The 19,526-nt window shown below is 42.6% G+C and overlaps 1 long non-coding RNA gene across 1 annotated transcript in view; it reads left to right on the top strand.

Annotated features, from left to right (window-relative positions):
* Positions 1–277: 277 nt before the first annotated feature.
* LOC144223108 (uncharacterized) overlaps positions 278–19,526 on the top strand; it is a 40,073-nt gene continuing 20,824 nt past the window's right edge. Inside the window, exons 1-2 of the long non-coding RNA XR_013332568.1 lie at positions 278–372; positions 12,731–12,851. This is a non-coding gene — a long non-coding RNA (uncharacterized LOC144223108). The remainder of the gene's footprint in view (positions 373–12,730; positions 12,852–19,526) is intronic.

Genomic DNA, 19,526 nt, shown 5'->3' with positions numbered 1-19,526 from the left:
CCCCCCCCCCCCCCCCCTGCCCTGGATGCCTGGAAGGAAGAGAGGGTGTCTAGGCCCAGGGAGTGACCCATGCCAAGGGACAGTTCTCAGTGTTCCTCTCCAAGCGGAGACCAGCCTACCCCTGCCTAGATCCACTCTGTACAAGCCCCATGTGGACCTTGTCCTGGCCACCCCTACCCTTCCTCAGTGCCCCAGAGGACCATGGGAACAATAGGAGACAGAATGCTATGAGTGTTCTGGGGTAGAGGGTGGGGTCTGAAGGAGTTTTCATTGCAGACTTCAGCATGATCTCTGGGGAGGATTATTATCAACTTGTGGGAGAAAAGCAGAACCCATTTCCAGAGTCCTCAATGACTAAACTATAAATGTTCAGTGAGTACCGCAGGCCATGGATGGGGGGCGGGGTGGGGGGGGAGCGGGTCAGGTAGGTACCTTCCTGGGTCTGCATCCTGGGATCGTCTCCAAAACCAGAGGCACCAGAGCCTGGATCCGTGGACCATACTGGGCCATACTGGGCTGATTTCATGGTGGCTCCTGTATTATTCTGCTCAAGCTGCCATAGCAGAGGACTGGGAGGCTTAAACAACAGAAATTTATTTTCTCACAGTTCTGGAGGCTAGAAGTCCAAGATTGAGGTCTGACAGGGCCAGTTTCTGGTGAGGACTCTCTTCCTGGCTTGCAGACAGCCTCACTATGTCCTCATATAGTTTTTCCTCCATGTATATTCTCAGAGAGAGAGAGAGAATTCTGCTGTCTCTTCACAGAAGGACATTAATCCTATGGGATCACGGCCCTGCCTTATGATCTCATGTAACCTTATTTGCTTCCTTGTTGGCCCCATCTCCACATACAGTCACATGGGGGGTTAGAGACACCTGGACCAGAAGGAGGACTAGGCCGTGGTACATGGTATATAGCCCACTAGCCTGCCTATGAGAAGGCCAGGCAGCATCTCCCCACCTTGCTCACCCATGGAGTGGGGAGAATACAGTGAATGGCATGCACCTGCAGGGCTGTGTGGCACTTGCATGAGCTCACATAGGTGGTGCTTTCAAAAGTGGAGGGAGAAGTTCTGAGGAGGCACAGGCAGGAGGAGATTAATCCCACTTTTTCCCGGTGCCACTGGAAGCTAGCCCGTGAGGTGCCCGGCAGCTGGTGCTGCCTCTCTGACACTAAGCCTCCCTAGTATCTGCTTCTAAACCTAGACTCTGAAAGGGCCACCATGTGTCTTGTGACACAATTAGGAACCTGCTGTCCTTGTAGCACAGCAAATTTCATTGTGCACCAGAGGTCACACAGAAAAAGAAAAGTAAAAAAATAAAAAGAAGAGAAGTGGGCAGTGACAGGGCAGGTGGAACAGGTTACAACTGTGGTCAGAGAAAGGCCTCTGGGGAAGGTGACATTTGAGAAAAGACAGAAGAGCAGGAGTAAGCCAAGTGGATATGTGGAGGAAGAGCCTTTCAACCAGAAAGAAGAGCCAGCGCAAAAGCCTTGAGGCAAATAAGATAAAGGAGAGTTCATGGCTAAGGTTGACATGGAAGGATGGAAAGAGATTAGATGTCCACATAAATGCATGTGAAGTTCAAATAGTCCCCTCACCCCCTGATTCCCTGAGCCACAGGCCTTCCCAGGCCATGAGGCCAGCACCTCATGAAGACAGACTGTATCTCACTGGGCACATCCCAGTCAGTCACTGGACTTGATTCCAGATTTCCAATTTTAGGCATTAGGAATCTATGTCCCAGCGACTCCTTGCATCACCTTCTCCTGGGGTGGGTGCACTTTCCTTGTGTCTGATTTACTTTTGCTCCCTTGGTCATGGTTCATACTCTTCCAGGTACACCCCGCTTGGCTGCCTCCAACTCCACCCTAGGAAGGGTCTCCTGACTCAGTCTAGCTCCTGAAATCTTTTACTTCAGAATCTAGAAAACATACTCCCGCCCCCAGGTTTTCCTGGACTCAGAGTCATGGTCAGGACCAGTTAGCCCTCACAGGGCATTGGATGAAATGATCCATTAGATCTTTCCTTGATCCTAAGGAAAATCTCAAAAAATGTCATGTGTTCCTCACTGCCTTAGAAGCCAGTGCATTGGATACATTTTACCCTTTCTGCAAAAGCAAAGCCATAATTAACAACCATAGAATCTTAACACAGTTGGATTATTCTTTGAGAACATCTACTGCCCTCTTCTACAGAGAAGCAAAGGAGATAGAAACCCTAAGAAAACCCCTGAAATGTACCTGCCTGTAGAAGCATATGCATTCAGCTTGTGTTTTCATTTTTGCTTTTGTCATTTGACATGTTCTCACTAAAGTAGAGTGAAGACCTCAGCTCCAACCTCCTGAGCAGCAACATCCAGCAAAATTCATTTCTGATGGACAGATGCTGTTTTCTCTCTGTGAGCTTTTCCCCCCATAGTAACTCTTCTTCACCACCACCAAAACCTTCTGAGATACACTTAAATCTACACTTATGTTGTCACCGGGGCTTTCTGCCTGTGCACACTCTCTCTCTGATTAGACTACTGTCTCCCCTGAGAGAAGGAACAGAACATCACAAACCTTGGCACCGAGGAGCTGTAACATACCTGGCTCTCAATGGACCTGCTCATGTAGCTCTAAACTGCTCCTCAGGCTCCTGGCAGAATAGCCCAAATATTTCATTACTTCTAGAGGCCTCAGTTCTCAGGCCCTGTGGAGAAGTGTCTTCATGTCCCACAGCAAAGTTGTATAGAATATGGGGCACCTAGTGGCTCAGTCAGTTAAGCATCCGACTTCAGCTCAGCTCATGAATTCACGGTTTGTGAGTTCAAGCCCCATATCAGGCTCTGCACTGGTGGTGTGGAGCCTGCTTGAGTTTCTCTCTCTCTCTCTCTCTCTCTCTCTATCATTCTCTCTCTCCTATTTCTCTCTGCCCCTTTCCCACTTGCTCTCTCTTTCTCATTCTCTCTATCTCTCTCTCTTTCTCAAAATAAATAAACTTTAAAAAAAGTTGTACTGGGGCTCCTGGGTGGCTCAGTTGGTTGGGCGGCTGACTTCGGCTCAGGTCATCATCTCACGGTTTGTGGGTTCGAGCCTCACATCAGGCTCTATGCTGACAGCTAGCTCAGAGTTGAAGCCTGTTTTGGATTCTGTGTCTCCCTCTCTCTGACCTGCCCTGTTCTCTCTCTCTCTCTGAAATAAAACATTTAAAAAAAAGTTGTACAGAATAAAATTCCCTGTGTGGGATTTGTACTGACATAGAGCTATGCTATAAACAAATACCTGCAAAATCTCCATGGCTTAAAAGGACAATGTTTTATTTCTTACTCATACTCCAAGTCTGTCATGGTCAGCTGGGGACTCGCTTTGCTCAGTGTCACTCACTCAAGAATGCAGGCTGACAGGCTCCACAGTGGGGACCATTGCTGTTGTTGTGATGGAGTATATTAGTTTTTTTTTTTAAGTTTATTTTTGAGAGAGAGAGAGAGAGAAAGAGCAAGGGAGGGGCAGAGAGAGAGGGAGACAGAATCCCAAGCAGGCCCCGCACTGTCAGCACAGAGCCCGATGTGGGGCTTGAACTCACAGAACTGTGAGATCATGGCCTGAGCTGAAATCTAGAGTCAGACGCTTAACCAACGGAGCCACCCAGGCGCCCCAAGTTTCTTATTGCTCCTATAACAAATTACCACAAATTTGAGTGGCTTAAAACAACACAGATTTACTGTCTTAGTTATGGAAGCCAAAGTCTGAAATAGACTCAAATCAAAGTGTTGGTAGAGCTATTTTTCTCTTGGAGGCTCTAGGCGAGAATCTATCTCCTTCCTTTTCTACCTTCTAGAGGCCACCTGCATTCCTTGGCTCATGGCCTCTTTTTTCCATCTTCCATCAGAGCAATCAGTGTAGCATTTTCAAATCTCTTTCTCTTTCTTTTTGTTACATCTGCTACCATTGGCACATCTTATCTCTGACTCTTCTGCCTACCTCTTAAGAGGATCTTTGTGGTTACACTGGAGCCACCTAGAGAATCTAAGATAATCTCTTTATCTCAAGACCTTCAACTTAAGCACATCTGCAGTATGTTTTCTGTCCTATGCAGTAACAGTATTCACAGGTTCCAGGGATTAAGAGGTGGATGGACATCTTTGGGGGCTGTTCTTCAGTTTACCACACAGAGTGACAGTGTCCAATCATACACAAGGGTATATGCCCAGAAGCATTCACACTTCACACATTTCATTGGTCAATCAAGTCACGTGGGCACACCTAACACTTATGAAGCAGGAAGTATGATTTCTCATATATAGAGAATGAAGTGAATAAGAAGAAATACCTACAGTTCTTCTTCAGGATTAGGATGAAAAAGAATGCAAAGGGCCTTCAGTACCATGATAGCAGCAAAATAAATCTAGATGAACTAAGAATCATACACTTCTATTTGGTGAATGAGTTGTAGTACAGGGGAGCCCCGATTAACTCAATTTTAGGTGGAGATCATTAAGTCAGAGCCCCAGCTGAGGCAGGCACCTGGACTGGTGCAGATAGGTGGCAGAACAGGCCTGCTGTAGAAGAAGGCATTGTGGGTGGGAGGCAGCCAATCTTTAAATGACAGGTTATCAGTAAACAAAAGAAAACAAGCATAAACCCACAAACCCAAGAAGCTGAGCAAGTCAAAAAGCAGAATAAATACAAAGAAAGTCACACTCAGTCACTTTGTAGTCAAAATGCTGACAACAAAGTTAAAGAAAAATCCTAAAAGAAGCAAGAGGAAAAGGACACATTATATACATACAAAATTAAAGCTGACATACCATCAGAAACCATGGAGGCCAGAAGAGAGTGGAACAAAACCTATTTAGTGTCATAAGAAAAACACTTGCAATTTAGGATCAGTAAACTACCAAAATATCTTATAAAAATTAAGGTAAAATAAGATTTTTTTGGATAAAGAAAAGCTGAGAATCATCTCTGTAAAGTTCACACTACAAGAAATGTAAAGGGGCAGCTGGGTGGCTCAATCTGTTAAGCGTCTGGTTCTTGATTTCAGCTCAGGTCATGATCTCATGGTTTGTGGGTTCAGGCCCCACATCAGGCTCCACACTAGCAGCGCAAAACTTACTTGGGATTCTCTCTCTCCTTCTACCTGTCCCCTGTTCTCACTCACTCTCTCTCAAAACAAATAAACTTAAAAAGAAATGTAAAGAAGGTCCTTAAGGTTGATAGAAAGTGATATCAGATTGAGTAAATTAACAACAGAGAAAACAGAAATTTAATTAAGATTAAGAGGAGGTTTCACTAGCAATCCTGCAGGCATAAAGGATTAATATAGGTTAATGAAGAGTTTTTTAACAATTTTATGGTAAAAAAAATACAAATAGATTTCTTGAAAACAACAACTTATCAAAACTGACACAGGAAGAAATAGAAAATCTGAAAATCTCCATGTTGATTTTTAAAACTGAGTGTACAACTAAAATCCTTTTATGATTGAAACCTTTTTTCAGTCACTGATGGTTTCACTGGTAAATTCTATCAAACTTGCAAGGAAAAAATTATACCAATCATACACAGACTGTTTTAGAGAATAGAGGAGGATACCATTTTCCAATTAAAAAATTTTTTGGCTAGCCCAACCCTAATACCAAAAGCATACAAAGACATTACCAGAAGAGAAAACCACAGACCAATATCCCTTATGAACACAGACATAAACATCCTTAACAAAATAATAGCAAATTCAGCCTAGCATTCTTTGTAAAAAGGATAATACAACATGACCAAAATCTGGGAATTTTTCCCAGGAATGTAAGGTTGTTTTCATTTTTAAAATATAAATCAATTTAATTCATCACATTGTCAGAATAAAAGAAAAAGCATATGACAATGTCAATAGGTATAGGAAGAGCATTTTACAAAATTTAGCACTTCTTCATAATGAAAAGTCTCAGCATACTGGGAATAATAAAGAAACTTCTTCAACCAGATAGAGGAACTTCAAAAAACCTATAGCTACCAGCGTATATAATGATGAAATATTGGAAATTTCACCTTAAGATTAAGAGCAAGGCAATGTTGTCTACTCTCACCACTTCTATTCAACATTGTATTGGAGATCACTATTCACTGGAACAATAGGGCAAAAGAAAATAGGCATAAAGATTGGAAAGTAGGAATTAAAACTGTGTAGAACTAATGAGTGAATTTAGCAAGGTCTAAAATATAAAATCAATATACATATATAAGTTGTATTTCTATAAACCTGAGTCAAACAAATAAAAAATTAAATTAAAAAAATAATATCTCATAAAAAGTGCCAGAGGGAACAGGTTGGGGTGTTGGAATCACGCTTGTGATGGTGGTAATACACAGTGTGAAAATAAAGAGAGCAATTCCATTACAAAAGTATGAAAAGAATGACATACATAGGCATAAATTTAACCAAGTAGGCAAAAGACTTGTATGCTGAAAACTACAAAACATTGCTGAAAGAAGTTAAAGTAGACCTAAGTAAGTAAAAAGACATCCCATTTTCATGGATTATAAGACTTAATATTGCTACGCTGACAGTACTACCTGAAAACACTATGTAGAGTCAATGCAATCCCTATACAAATCCCAATGGCATTTTTTAACAGAAATAGAAAAAAGCCTAAAATTTAGAAGGAATCTTAAGAGATTACAAATTGCCAAAATAAACTTGAATAGAACAAAATTGAAGGACACACTTCTTGATTTCAAATGAACAGACATTTCTCCAACAAAATATGCAAATAGCCAACAAGCACATAAAAATATGCTCAACATCGTTAGTCATCAGAGAACTGAAAATCAAAATCACAATATCACTTCTCACCCACTAAGATAGCTATGGTAATTACAAAAAGCAGCAATACAAAATAAACTCTGTTGGAGGGTATTGGAGAAAAATTGGAGTTATCATGCATGGCTGGTGGGAATTCAAATTATGCAGCCACTGTGGAAAACAGTTTGATGGTTCCTGAATAAGTTAAACATAGAATTACCAAATGATTCAGCAATTCTCTTTCTAGATATATATCCAAAAGAACTCAGAAAAAAGTATTCAAACAAAAACATGTGAGTGCTCATAGCAGCACTCTTCATGATAGCCTACAGGTAAATGTCCATCAGCTGATGAACAGAAAACAAAATGTGTTTTATCCGTACATACTATGGGATGTTATTCACCCATAAAAAGACTGAAGTACTGATACTGATACTGAACATTGATGAACCTCAAAAACATGGTAAGTGAAAGGAGCAAGATGCAAAAGGTTACATATTACATGATTCCATCTATGGAAAATATCCAGAATAGGTAAACCCATAGATATGGAAAGCAGTATAGTAGTTGCCAGGGGCTGGGAAGAAGAAATAGTAGATACTGCTAATGGATACAGTTTTGGGTACGGGATTATGGAAATGTTCTAAAATTAGATAGTGGGGATGGTTGCCCAACATTGTAAGTATACTAGAAACCACTGAACAGTACAATTTTAAAAGGTTTTTATTGTATGTAAATTATATCTCAATTTTTTAAATTCTATGCAAAATGGAATTTTTTTGCACACCAAAACGAATACTACCACTATATTAGAATGGCCAAAATCCAGAATGCTGGCAAGGATGAGGAGTAGCAAAAATTAATCATTCACTGCTGGTGGGAATGCAAATTGGTACTGTTACTTTGGAAGACAGTTTAACAGTTTCTTACAAAACATCCTGCATGATCCAGCAGTCATTCTCTGTGGTATTTACCCAAAGCAGTTGAAAACATATGTCCACAAAAAACCTGCACATGGATGTTTATCAGCTTTATTCATAATTGCCAAAACTTGAAAGCCACCAAGATGACCTTCAGTGGGTAAATAGATAGATCAACTGTGGTTCATTCAGATAATGCAATATTATTTATTACTATAAAGAAATGAGTGGGTTAAAAATGAGTGATCAAGCCGTGGAAAGAAATGGAAGAAACTTAAATGCATATTAATAAGTGAAAGAAGCCAATCTGAAAAGGCTGTATATGATTCCAACTATATGACATTCACAAAATGCAAAACTATGGAGACAGTAAAAAGATGAGAGGCTGCCAGGAGTTTGGGGGAGAGTAGAGATGAATAGGCAAAGCACAGAGGATTTTTAGGACAGTCAAAATACTCTGTACCCACAGTGATAGATACATGTCATAGGGAAACTAATGGTTCTAACAGAGAGCGTAGGAGAATATTTTCACGACCTTGAGGAAGGCAAAGGTTTCTTAGAACACAACAAACATTAACTGTACAAGAAAAATAATGATCAAAAAAGAGAAAAATAATGATCAAAAAAGAGCATCAAATCGAAGCTCAGCTCACCGAAAGATACCATTCAGAGAATGCAAAGAATGAACAGTCCTGATGACAACTACGGTCACAGCCACTTTTACTCCCTTCCCAACCTGCCCTTCCAAAGGCTTGGACTACATAAAAGACCTGTGACTCCTACCTATCTCTTCTCTTACTTAGATTGATAGGTTGACAGTTTGTAAAGGATGTGTCTGACCCTGACCAGTGCAAGGGCTTTCTTGCCTAACATTAGTTTCAGGAGTACAACATAGTGATTCGACACGTTTTTACATTATGCTGTGCTCGACACAAGTGTAGCTGCCATCTGTCACCTCACAATGCTGTCACAGTACTACATTCCCTATGCTGAACCTTTTATCCCAGTGACTTCTTCATTCCATAACTAAAAGCCTGTATCCCCCACTCCCTTTCATCCATTTTGCCCATGCCTCACCATCCTCGCCTCTGGCAACCGTCAGTTCGTTTTCTGTATTTATGGATCTGTTTCTGCTGCTTGTTTTGTTTTTTGGATTCCGCATATAAGTGAAATCATATGGGGTATTTCTCTGACTTATTTCACTTAGCATAATACTTTTAGTTCCATCCATGTTGTCGCAAATGGCAAAATCTTGTTCTTTTTCACAATTGAGTGATATTCCATCATATATATATACACCACGTCTTCTTTATTCATTCATCTGTGTATGGACACTTGGATAGCTTCTGTACATTAGCTATTGTAAATAATAGTGCAGTAAACATAGAGGTGCGTATATTTTTTCAAATTAATATTTTTGTTTTCTTTGGGTAAATACCCAGTAGTGGAATTACTAGATCATATTATATTTCTTTTTTTTTTTTAATTTTTTTTTAATGTTTTATTTACTTCTAGGAGAGAGAGAGAGACAGCATGAACAGGGGAGGGTCAGAGAGAGAGGGAGTCACAGACTGAAACAGGCTCCAGGCTCTGAGCTGGCAGTCAGCACAGAGCCCGACGCGGGGCTCGAACCCAGGAACCGCGAGATCATGACCTAAGCGAAAGTCGGACGCTTAACCGACTAAGCCACCCAGGCGCCCCGATCATATTATATTTCTATTTTTAATTTTTTGATGACCCTCCATACTGTTTTCCACAGTGGCTGCACCAATATACATTCCTACCAGCAGTGTATGAGGGTTCCTTTCTTCCTCACCCACACTTGTTATTCCTTATTTTTTTTTTTATTCTAGCTATTCTCAACCTTCTTTTTAATATTTAATTGGTAGACAGGGCACCTGAGTGGCTCAGTTGGTTAAGCGTCCAACTTAGAGTCAGGTCATGATCTTACAGTCTGTGAATTCAAGACCCGCATCAGGCTCTGTGCTGACAGCTTGGAGCCTGGAACCTGCTTCGGATTCTGTGTCTCTCTCTCTTTCTGCTTCCCCACCCCCCTCTTGTATTCTATCTCTGTCTCGAAAATAAATTAACATTAAAAATTTTTATAAAGAAATATTCAATTGGTAACCAAGTTATAGGCACAAAAGTTCTTAGAATCGCATTTTGAATATCATAATGAAATGGACAGTTCTGAAACTATCTGCATGATACCTCAGCTTGCTCAAGAAGCAGCTTCTATAAAATTTTATACTGTGAATACTAAGGCACCTCATACATGTAGCACCTCACAAAATTCTTTTACATGGAATTTCACATAAGCTGTACTACATGCAGGGATTATTACCTTAATTTTCAGATGACCCCATTAAGATTCCTGACCATTCTTGGGGCGCCTGGGTGGCTCAGTCAGTTAAGTGTCCAACTTCGGCTCAGGTCATGATTTCATGGTCCTTGGGTTCGAGCCCTGCATCGGGTTCTGTGCTGACACCTCAGAGCCTGGAGCCTGCTTCAGATTCTGTGTCTCCCTCTCTCTCTGCCCCTCCCCTGCTTCCACTCTGTCTCTCTCTCTCTCTCTCTCTCTCTCTCAAAACTGAATAAACACTAAAATTTTTTTAAAAAAAGATTTCTGAACATTCTTGTAACCTGTCCTAGTAAGTAAAGGCCTGGAGCTTAAACCCAGATCCTCAGCCTCCAAATCTAGCACTTTTCACTTCATTGTCAGGCCTGGCTATAAAATGGTGTTGAAAATATTATCAGTCAGTAATTCTGCTTTGTCAGCATGGGGATGAATCTGTGTGTGAACAGCATTTAACACAATTTACAGCAGAGTGGCAAAAACAGTTGGACCTCACAGCATGACCATGGGCAGTGTGAGCTGTCCACATGGAGCTCCCGGGAGCTCTTCATTACTTCATATGAAGTATGTAATTTCTCCCTTATGGGAAAAAGCAGCCCTAGGACGTCCAGAGAGGAGCAGACCAGCCGGGCTTGTTGAACTGCAGACTGCTAGTCACCAGGAGAGGGGAACTGAACAAAATGGCTAAAGAGAGAATCTCCTTAGGCCATCGCTCTGGGTGGGGGCTTTACTCAGAAATGAGCTTAAAGAATTGCAGTCACTCATTTGCTCTGCAGCTTTTTGATTGGCTGATTGTTTTGAGCCTTCTAATCCTTGGTTCGCTTTGAAATGCCAAAGCAATTGCTGACTAAATGAGACAGACTGTGAGGAGCTTTGACAAAGGATGGGGCATCCAGAGGACTCACTGAAAGTCATGCTGGCAGCCCTCCTGGTTTTCTGTCCTGACTCCTACACGTGGGAAGGGTACATGCTGGACAGGGAAGAACAGGAAACCAGGAAGAAGCTGGCAAAGGGTAAAAAAAAAAATAGGGGGACAGGACTGAGGGGTGAAGAAGCCCAGAGACGAGAAAGCTGGAGAGATGCTAGTATTTCAGCGATGGGGCAGGTACACATGATAGGGCTCATGGTACTATCAAAAGTATTTTGTTTCAAAGGCATTTGCCAGTCCGTTTGTTTTCCATTCAATAAAAAGTCTTCCATAACTTGATTCCATGATGGTAGAATGATGTTTTGTGTGCCACATAGACAAATGAAGGCACTAGTATCTGAGATATTTCTACAAAGGACAAGAAAAGCTTCTCCCCACTTCCCTTTCATAATCTCTCTCACCTTCTCAAATCCTACCATTCCCCATAAAACAACAGCCCAAGAAACACACAATGGATGAAATCAGAGAAACATATATTTACAGCCTCTATTATTTACAGTAATACAAATTACTCCAGGAAGAAATGGGCTAGACTTCGCATGTACACAATAAGATGAGGACTCTGCTTATTTAGGGTTTGTTGCATCTAGCTATTACTCGAAATTACTGCTTCATTACCACAATTCCTACAAAGTAGGATATGGTAGAGTTGGTGAGCATTATGAGTCCTTTCCAGAAATGCTTTGCAGGGAAGTTCTGCAAATATTATTTCTTAAGGGAGAAACACTTTTGGCAAAAATTTCCTTCTTTCAAGTCATACCAAATAACATATTACTCTGGGAATTAGAAACAAATCAAACCTTAATTTTTTTTCATCTGAATCTTTTTCAAGTTAGTTAACATACATACAGTGTAGTCTTGGCTTCATGAGTAGAACTCAGTGATCCATCTCTTACATATGACACCCATGCTCCTCCCAACAAGTGCCCTCCTTAATGCCCATCACCCATTTAACCCATACCCCCCTCACTACCCCCAGAAACCCTCAGTTTGTTCTCATGGTTGGCTTCCCTCTCTGTTTTTATCTTATTTTCCCTTCCCTTCCCCTGTTCATCTGTTGAGTTTCTTGAATTCCACATATAAGTGAAATCATATGATATCTGTCTTTCTCTGACTGACTTATTTCACATAGCATCATGCCCTCCGGTTCCATCCACATTGTTGCACATGGCAAGATTTCATTCCTTTTCATCACCAAGTAATATTCTATTGTATATATAAACCATATCTTTTTAATCCATTCATCACTCGATGGACATTTGGGCTCTGTCCATAATTTGGCTTTTTCAAACCACAATTTTTACAGTAAATGGATTGTGGATTGTTTAGTAGATATTTGAAATAACAGTGAAGAAGACTGAAGCCAGTATGTTTCACTTAGGAACTAGCTAATACTTTCTCATGCTTGTAGTTTGAAAGGCAGCATTGAGGATCTGTGCATAAAATTGTCTTCAGCAATATGTGGCCTAGCAGCTGCTGTCCCTTTGGGAGTTTTAGGATGACATTTATAAAAACCTTTATTTTTTAAATAAACTTATATTCTAGAACAGTTTCAGATTTACAAAAGTTGCAAATATAAAGAGTCGCTACATAACCCCACACACAGTTTCCTTGAATTAATTTCTTATGTTAATATGGTATATTTCCTAGAATTAATGAACCAATGTTGATACATTATTATTAATTAAAGCCCATGCCTTCTTCAGATTTCCTTAGTTTTGCTTAACATCCTTTTTCTCTTTCAGGATCCCACTTAGGATACCATGCTACATTTAGTCATCCTGTTTTCTTAGGCCCCCTCTCTGCTGTGATGATTCCTCAGACTTTCCTTGTTTTTGATGACCTTGACCCTTTTGAGGAGTGCTGGTAAGTTGTTTTGTAGAACATCATTCAACTGAGATTTGTTTGAGGTTTTTCTCATAACTGGACTGAGCTTATTAGATTTTAGAAGGAAGACCACAGAGGTGAAGTACTACTATTCTCATCATGTCTTATCAAGAGCATGTGCTATCACCATGACATACCGCGTTGTCATGGTGATAGCACCATGGATGTTGATACGATGATGTTGCCTCACTGGGGAAGCAGGGAGCTCCCTGAAGACAAGGCCAGAACTCCCATCCCCATGGGTGTATAGGAGAGGTTTATAGGCTGTATAGGAGAGGGAGAGGGGCCTGAGCTCCAGACTCCATGACAGGATTAAGAAGTGGAGACACCTGATGAGGCAGGGACTGGTGTCTCCCAGGAAGCCCTGGTGATTTAACTCTACTGAGTGACAAGATTGCTTCCAAGGTGGGAGCTGGTGTCTATGCCTGGTCCCACCTGGATGCCCAGGAAGGGTTTTGACTATGCTGCAAGAAAGCCCAGTGGTTGGGGTAGGGGGCTTTGGAGGATGAGAGTGTTTGGTGATTCAGATGGGAGTCATTTATGAATGTGGATATTTGCTTAGCAGGCAGAGGCTATGTTTAAAATGTGAGCCCACTTAAAGGAGCACCCTAAGTAAATCAAAGCACAAGCATCACACAGATATGCCAGAAACCAGTCTGGTAGGAGAAATGTGCCTGAGGTTTGAGTCCATGGGTTGGGAGCTACAGACCATGGAGCGCCCAGGCTACCCTGAAAAGGAGTCAGCGCAGCTTATAGAAGGCAGGGCTCTGGAAGGCAGAAGCTAGCCGTCTGTACAAGGCCTTGGACATCAGCCATACTTCCTTCCCAGTGTCCCCTGTGCTGTGGTGGTGCAGGGTTAGCATTTCCACTCCCCTCTTTGCTCACACGCAAGGACTCTGCCTGGCAGGCCAGAATTCTCTCCGGCTTTGGGTCTCCACATATGCTCCTGCATGGAAAGTCCCCAGTCTGCACCAGGATGTCCTCTGCAGTGCCCCATCCTGTCTTCCTTATCGCAGCTGCAGGCTGCCCGCGCCACATCCCGCCTGCCTGAGTCATGCTCCAAGCCACAGGCTGCCTTTCCTCCAGCTTGGCCTTGGGACCAGCTGCTGTCCATTCCATTTGTGGCTTGTCCCTTTATTCTTCAAAACTACTACAGATTTATTTTTACTGCCTACATGAAATGGCTATTTATTATTCAAAGAAAATTCCACACTTAACTTATCCCCTTTCCTTTTCTACCTCCTGCTTAAGATCCAGCCTATCCCATCCCTGCTGGGCCCCACTAGTTACATTATTGTTTGCTTTTTCCCTAGTTTTCCTTGAAAGTTACAACTGTCAAAAGCCTAATCTGTGCTTTTAGGTTGGTCTGTGTACTTCCTAGCCACCAATCAGTGCACTTCTAACCTTCTTATCAATGTCTTATCTCCTTGACCACCTCACTAACCCTCCTGCGACAGGAGGCTTCCATTCACCACATGAATATATGAGTGAATGAAAACAAACAAGGTTAATAATACTAAGTGTCTAAACTGAGTGATTTTTAATTTGTTGAATTGCCCAGAAATTTTGAGACCAGATGGATCTGATTATCTTAAATAATTGGCAGGCCCCTGGAATCATGTCACATTGTATTTCAAGTTTAAAATACTTTATAGTACATAATCTGGGGCTGAGTTTTATGCCAATTACTAGATTCTAGAGAGGCAAAAAGAATGCCAATGGTTTTAGAAAGTTTATGGGAGGAAAACTTAAAATTAAAAACATTCTCAAAGATCAAAAAAATATCTCATGAACTATAAAAATATTTCTTCATGGCCATTGACATTTTCCCCAGGAATGATGGTAATACTGCCTCATATCCCCACAGCAGAACTTAGGTCAATGTGGATTTACTCCAAGCACTCTTAAGAACTATTCTATAAATATGAAATGCCCATTATGTATCAGACAAGAGTACTAGTAACTTCTCGTCATTTCCCCTGTGAGAAGTAAATAGTCCCTGGTTTACTCACTTTCACTGGCTTTCCTGTGGGCCCAACACTGCTCAGTGTCAGGCACCCTGCCTTTGAGGATCTCAGCCTGGTGACTGTACCAGGCAACAAACATGGAGCCTGTGCACTTGGGATTTTGGGGAATTTGGGGGCAGGGAAGAGAGGGCAAAGCTTTCTGGAGGAGCTAACTACTAGGCTAAGTGCTGAGGGATAAGAGAGCTCTCCAAGTGATAGGAGATAGGGAATGAATTTGCCATGTTGTGGGAAATGAACATCGTGTTCAACACAACTGATCTGAACGGAGACATTAGGCCAAGAGTGTAACTGGGAAGGAAGAAACCCTCCTCTATATCCAGGGTATGGCCCTGTGAGCCAGATGCAAAGTCTCAGTCCTTCATCAGCATCTGCTCTCCCAAGTGGCGAGGCCTGGTGAGTGGGGTTCCCAGAGAAGCCAGGCACATCCTCCCAGACACCGTTCTCCTTCCCAGCCACCTCAGGACACGCTTGGACTATGCACCTGTGCAGCCTTGGGCACACTGTCCAACATCCCTGTGCCTCAGTTTCCTTCCTGGTTAAAGTGGGAGCAGTGAAACTGCCCTATTGGAAGGTGTTTCTTTGGGTTCTTCTCCCAGGTCTTGTAAAATGCAAATACTGCTGGGCAGAACACCTAACTTGAGTTAATGCTGGCTTCAGCATCATGTCTCTGCTAGCAAGAGAGTATCTGCCTGTGGGGGTGGGAGTGGGGGGTCAGTGTGTGGACAGAATAGGATTGGACCCCTCCTTACAGAAGGGGCCTGCACAGAGAAAGGTCCAGGGCTCCTGGGGAGGGAGGGAGAGGCACTTAGAGCTTTTCTTATGGCCCTGCTGGTCCCCATTTACTCTGATTTAAAAGACAAAACAAAAACTATAGTTTCTGGAATGATGATGGGTCACAGTCTGAAATAGAAGACCTCTTACCACTCATTGCTCCCACCCTCCCTCCACTAATTTAATCAATAACTCATAAGGGAACAAAATAAAAGTTTAAATAAAAATCACATCTGACAAAGCCAGTGAGCATTTTTAGTCTAGCTATTGTCTTTCACTCAAATGTTTATAAAGCATGTAAGACGGGCAAGCCTCACTCCTAGATGTGGTAATACCAACAAAAGCTAGTTTAAATGAAATGTGTCTACCCTTTATGGAAAATGCATTGGTCAGGGCTCCCTAGAAACAGAGCCAGTAGGATGTGTGTATATATGGAGAGAAAGATTTATTTTAAGGAATTGACTCACATGATTATGGGGCTGGCAAGTCTGCAATTCAAATGGCAGGCCAACAGGCTAGAGATCCAGGGTAGAGCTGATACTGAGTCCAAAGGCAGCCTGGAGGCAGAATTCTCTCCTCTTGGGTGGTCCTCAGTCTTTTTTCTCTTATGGCTTTCAACTGATTGGATGAGGCCCACCCACGTTATGAAGAATAATATACTTTATTCAAAGTCTACTGGTTTAAATATTAATGTCATCTAAAAAACCCCTCAAAGCAAATCTAGACTAGTGTTTGACTGAATACCTGGATACTGTGGCCTACCCAGGTTGCACATAAAATTAACCATCTCAGAACATTAATTACATGAGAATGTACACTTACGTGGTGTTTTCATGTTACATCCAGGCGGGGTCTCCGTGCTCCTTCTTGCTGTTCTCAGGTGGCTCCACACCAACCGTCTCCTGCCAGAGGAGGCAGGGACTGAAAGGAACACTCTGTGTGGGTGGAGGCGGCCTGGCTCACTGCCCTCCCCACCTCCTAGGAGCTGTGTGGTTTTGCCCCTTGAACTTAAGGTTCCTCATGTGTGAGGTGGATTTTCTGCTGTACCTGCCTTGCAGGACCGCTGTGGACATTGAATGGAAAAAGCAGGGAGTAGGGTGTGCTCTATATTCCATTAGGTGCAGTCATTGTGCAATCAGGAGTTAGTGCACCCTGATATAGAGCAGGATGGAGAGGGTCTTGTGTCCTCCTGGGTGGGGGCTCCTGAGGGACCGAGGAAGCCTGGGAAGGAGGGTCCCACCTGGGGGACGAGCCTGAGTTCCACTAGAAAGCACGTACTCCCAACCTGGAGTTCCTAAATTGATTTGTTTACTCTTAACATTACTATGTGCTTTTACCCAAAATTCCAGAATTTCAGAGTTAGAAAGTCTAAGTTCCCCTTCATAACTCCTACCCCAAATCCACTCCCTTCTCCAAAGGAGACCGTTCACTCCTTGGCATGATTTATTTCACATCCTTTCTTATTGATGTTTTTGGTTACTACAAAGGGGTTCACCTATGATTTTGTTAATTTTTTAATTCACTTAGCAATATACCATTTGTGGTTTTCATATCTAGATCAGACTTTTTGTATACTGTGGGTTTTTTCTGTGAGAGAAAAAAGATAAAGAAGGAAAATAAATAAAAGGCTTCTTGCAGTTAAAGATGAGCCTTACTATAGGCCTAGGAAATCAGCTGTCTGAGGGAGAGCGTCCACACTGTTCGGTCGCTTTCTGAGAAGGGCCCTGGCCCAGGCCGTGCTACTACCAGGGCTTGGCTTTGCTGTCCCAGGCCCATCCGTGCACCCACGAGTACCCATGTGTGCATTCCATTCCTGTCTTGTGTTCTGTCTTGCCTTTCTCTTGTGCTTCTGTGACCACGTTTGCCTCTGAGGCTGAGCCAAAGCTCTTGGCCCCCTGCCACGCCAGAAGCAAAGAGACAGCAGCATCAAATTTGAGGAAAAATGGTAACGAATGGCACAAATACTTAGGTTATTGTTTCTTTGCAGAACTTTCCAGACGAGCAAGCAAGGAGTTTGAGGGAAAAGCACTAATGTGTATTTTGGGGACACCTCATTTTCAAGGTCTGATGTTGTCATTAAAGGGACTTTTTCTTTGAAAAGACCAGAAACTGCCATCTTTATCTCTAGTTAGCAGTTTCCTCCACAGTTGTTATTAGGGGAGCTATCAGTCACCAAGGCCTTGGTTGGGTCTCCGAAAAAAAAAGCCCTTGCAGTATTCTGTATCACAAAGCCCCAGGCCCTGGCCTTCTGCATCCACACTGGAAAGGGTCAAGGCTCTGAGCCCCCTGGGCTGGTGGAGGTGACTCATCTTTCTGACCCCGAGGGGAAGAGAGTGGTGTGTTTGGTACACACGGTGCGCCTGTCAGCAGTCAGCATCCTGTTGGCCAGGAAAACACTACCTCTTCCCAGGAAAGGCTTTGTCTGCAGCTGAGACCGAAGCACCAGTGGACAGAGGCCACTGAGTCATAGAAGAAAACCTGGCTGAATCCAGGGGTTCTGTGTTTGTCCTGGGAAGAAAGCTGTCCCATTTTACACCCCACCCTGCCACCAAAACAAGTAGACAACTTGCCCCTTTCCTGTGTTTAAGGATTCTATGGTCCTTTATTAGTACAGGGAGACTATGGTAGCACACATGGTGAATACCAAAGGAGGCGGAAAGCGGTACGTATTCTGAAGAGCCCCAGTGGGTACTTTCTCTTGGCCCCTTCTTTCCCTGTTACTCGGACGGAGCTCATTCATCAGAGTCCTCTACTGTCCACCCCCATGACTCTTCTCTTCCCCTGGCTTCAGTCACAGATGGCAACTTATTGACTTAGCTAGCTATTTACTCATCCTCTTGCGCCATAAAAAAAAATTGAGCCAGCTTGTAAAAATATACAGAATAGAAGATGGAATAAATGACCAAGAGAAGTAATGAAGAAGACAAGGAAACAGTTGATAGAGCCAGCAGGAAGATGAGGACATGGAAATGTCTATCATATGATGTTCAGTTACTACAAGTGGGCAAATATGGACCTAAGAGTCCAAGGAGCCAAAGGAAAGAGAAAACATAATCAGACAGAAGGAGTACATCCGTGAGTTGGGAAAAGATCCCCCTTTCTAAAACAGAGCTGGGAGGGAAGTGAATGATCCCAGTTCACACATGCCGGGCATGTGGGCCAGAAGCTGAGTTAACTGCTCTTCTGCCATTTTCTCATTCAAGCCTGGCAGTCATGTGGGGTAAATACTATTGTGATGCTCATTTTACAGATTAGAACACTGAGAATTTGGGAGTAAGTTAGTAATTTGCCCCAAACCAGAGAGTTAGTCAGTTATAGAAATGAGACTCAAACCCAGGCTATCAGGCTGTGTGTGTGGGGGCCTAACCAGGAAGTTCACTCTGCAGGGCAGTGGAGGGGCCCCAAGGAGATATTTCTAGATCAGATCCAGTAGTGATTTTTGTGTCTCTTGACCACTTTCAATGCAGTTCTTTAATACAGGCACAAAAATATAGGTGCAATTGAACTTCAGTGAAAGGAGTTCCTTGAACCATAGCTGTCTATGTGCTTAGTTCTTTGATGATCTAATTTCTTTGTCTGTGTACATGTATAAATATTGCTGATTCTACTGGGAAGTAGATCAACAGGTATTTTCTCAAACCACAGTCAGTCGTTCTAATGCATCCCAAACCCGCTGTAGTACAAATTATTTACACACTAGGAGAAACTTGAAGCTATGTCTTCGGCCCCTCCACTCCCATGCCCACCTCAGGGGCTGCTCTTCCAGCGTGTGCTCTATGGAATGCTTTAGGAATTGGGTAGTCCCTCTGTTCGGGACTTCATACCACTCAGGCAACAGTTCTCAAACTTCCAACAG

Source organism: Crocuta crocuta, unplaced genomic scaffold (assembly GCF_008692635.1).
Source record: "Crocuta crocuta isolate KB4526 unplaced genomic scaffold, BGI_CrCroc_1.0 scaffold231, whole genome shotgun sequence".
In the NCBI taxonomy this organism is placed as follows: Eukaryota; Metazoa; Chordata; class Mammalia; order Carnivora; family Hyaenidae; genus Crocuta; species Crocuta crocuta.
Note: the sequence above shows the minus strand (reverse complement) of the source record. Positions and strands in the feature narration are given on the sequence as shown.